The sequence below is a fragment of the Aquarana catesbeiana genome, linkage group LG05 (genome assembly GCF_042186555.1).
Source record: "Aquarana catesbeiana isolate 2022-GZ linkage group LG05, ASM4218655v1, whole genome shotgun sequence".
NCBI classification, from domain to species: domain Eukaryota; kingdom Metazoa; phylum Chordata; class Amphibia; order Anura; family Ranidae; genus Aquarana; species Aquarana catesbeiana.
The window spans coordinates 560,591,002-560,594,270 of NC_133328.1; the positions used below are offsets into that span (position 1 = coordinate 560,591,002).

The 3,269-nt window shown below is 49.6% G+C and overlaps 1 pseudogene; it reads left to right on the forward strand.

Annotated features, from left to right (window-relative positions):
- Nucleotides 1-1,438: 1,438 nt before the first annotated feature.
- LOC141146498 (U4 spliceosomal RNA) lies at nucleotides 1,439-1,503 on the forward strand (annotated as a pseudogene).
- The last annotated feature ends 1,766 nt before the right edge of the window (nucleotides 1,504-3,269 follow it).

A 3,269-nucleotide genomic window follows, 5' to 3' on the forward strand; every position in this document is an offset into this window, starting at 1 on the left:
CCCCACCCTATGTGAATGAGTATGGGGTACATCGTACCCCTACCCATTCACCTAGGGAAAAAGGTGTCAATAAAAAAACACTACACAGGTTTTTTAAGTAATTTATTAGACAGCTCCAGGGGTCTTCTTCTGACTTTGGGGGTCTTCTTCCGACTTTGCCGCTGTCTCTGGCCTCTTTTCCCGGTGTCTGGTTCTTCTCCTGCTCTCTGGCCTCTTCTCCTGGTGTTCGACCTCTTCTCCCGGTTTCCAGTTCTTCTGCCGGCTCCTCCACTATCTTCTGCTGCTCTTTTGTTAGTGGTGGCCCGGACTTCTGCGTCGTCTTCTTCCCTTTTCTCTTCTTCCGATGTTGACACGATGCTCTCTCCCGCTGTAATGGTGTGTTAGCGCTCCGCAATGACTTATATAGGCGGTGACCCCGCCCCCTTATGACGTCACAGTCCCGGGGCATGCTGGGGTTGTGACGTGATAAGGGGGCGTGGTCAACATTACCCGGTGACCATAACACATACAGTACTGTAATCTTACACATTACAGTACTGTATGAAATCATTTCACATCCCTTTTGTCCCCAGTGCTTTGGCCCATGCCCTGCATGCAGTTTTATATTATATATACTGTTCTTTCTGCCTGGAAACTTGAGATTGTCCATAGCAACAAAAAAGTGTCCCTTTACGTCAAAAGTGGCTTTAGACCAGCTAGAAAACAGCGATAGTAAATTAGAACACTTGCAGAATTGAGCGATAGTGAATGGTGGGGAAATTTATTTTAATATTATTATATTATTATTTTTTTATAATCTTGGTGGACAGATCTAATAACACAGATCTAAGTGGTAAGAATTACAGACCTACAATGTAAAACGCCAAATTTCTATGTAAAATAATTGTACCGCTTTGAGACGCAAAAATCTGAAATAATCATACCGCCAGGGAGGTTAAATAAAGGACAGATTTGTGGCATGATCAGTCATATTTTCAATATTAATGGCACAATTTCACAATTTCTGCCAGGGTATGCAAACTTTTGAGCTCAACTGTATATATGGTATGGTTGATATAATTTTTGAATGCAAAATGTTTTGTTTGGTATATTGTTCATATTTGTCCACTGAGTTAACACGAGGAGGATAGGTTAAAGAGAGTTGTAAATATGTGTTGTATTTGTGATTTTAGGAAATGCGGAGTCTCCTTTGGATCACATTTGAAGTGCAATTATGTAGTACTACTTGGATGCTACTTGGATGTGGTTTGCATATTCTATGGGGTTAAAATCATGCTAGAATCGCACCAAAGTAGTGCAGGAACCTTTTTCAAAATCGCTACATGCTAAGTCACATTGATGTGAACAGGTATCAACAAAAACAATGTGATTTCCATTGGCATGCAATGACCTGTTGAAAATTTCCTAATGGATTACCTAGAGGGGTGGTTAGTATTGCAGCTTTGCGCAGTGGCAGTATCATAGCCAATGAGGTTCAACTGAGGCGTGATTATTGCTAATTGCTTCTCGGCCTTTTGGCGAAGATCAAGTGTAGTATCTGTTCTTATCAGTTTCCAGGAGGTGGCGCTTGCTTCCGTCCCTGATCTATGGCGAAATAGAGATGGGATTGCGGTTGCTATGCAAAACCTGCTGGAGTGAAGGTGACCTGGAGCGGTTTGTCAGAGGGACCCCCACACTGACCTACCCCCTGTCATAGAGGGACCCCTACACTCCACACTGACCTACCCCCTGTCATAGAGGGACCCCTACACTCCACACTGACCTACCCCCTGTCATAGAGGGACCCCTACACTCCACACTGACCTACCCCCTGTCATAGAGGGACCCCTACACTCCACACTGACCTACCCCCTGTCATAGAGGGACCCCTGCATTCCACACTGACCTACCCCCTGTCATAGAGGGACCCCTACACTCCACACTGACCTACCCCCTGTCATAGAGGGACCCCTACACTCCACACTGACCTACCCCCTGTCGCAGAGGGACCCCTACACTCCACACTGACCTACCCCCTGTCATAGGGGGACCCCTACACTCCACACTGACCTACACCCTGTCAAAGAGGGACCCCTACACTCCACACTGACCTATCCCTTGTCATAGAGGGACCCCTACACTCCACACTGACCTACCCCCTGTCATAGAGGGATCCCTACACTCCACACTGACCTATCCCCTGTCATAGAGGGACCCCTACACTCCACACTGACATACCCCCTGTCATACAGGGACCCCTACACTCCACACTCACCTACCCCCTGTCATAGAGGGACCCCTACACTCCACAGTGACCTACCCCCTGTCATAGAGGGACTCCTACACTCCACACTGACCTACCCTCTGTTATAGAGGAACCCCTACACTCCACACTGACCTACCCCCTGTCAGAGGGACCCCACACTGACCTACCTCCTGTCATAGAGGGACCCCTACACTCGACACTGACCTGCCCCCTGTCATAGAGGGACCCTACACTCCACACTGACCTACCCCCTGTCATAGAGGGACCCCTACACTCCACACTGACCTACCCTCTGTCATAGAGGGACCCCTACACTCCACACTGACCTACCCCCTGTCAGAGGGACCCCCACATTTACCTATCCCCTGTCATAGAGGGACCCCTACACTCCACACTGACCTACCCCCTGTCAGAGGGATCCCCACACTGACCTACCCTCTGTCATAGAGGGACCCCTACACGCCACGCTGACCTATCCCCTGTCATAGAGGGACCCCTACACTCCACACTGACCTACCTTTGTCATAGAGGGACCCCTACACTCCACACTGACCTACCCCCTGTCATAGAGGGACCCCTACACTCCACACTGAACTACCCCCTGTCATAGAGGGACCCATACACTCCACACTGACCTAGCCCCTGTCATAGAGGGACCCATACACTCCACACTGACCTACTCTCTGTCATAGAGGGACCCCTACACTCCACACTGACCTACCCCTTGTCATAAAAGGACCCCTACAGTCCACACTGACCTACCCCCTGTCATAGAGGGACCCCTACACTCCACACTGACCTACCCTCTGTCATAGAGGGATCCCCACACTCCACACTGACCTACCCTCTGTCATAGAGGAACCCCTACAATCCCCACTGACCTACCCCCTGTCATAGAGGGACCCCTACACTCCACACTGACCTACCCCCTGTGATAGAGGGATCCCTACACTCCACACTGACCTATCCCCTGTCATAGAGGGACCCCTACACTCCACACTGACATACCCCCTGTCATAGAGAG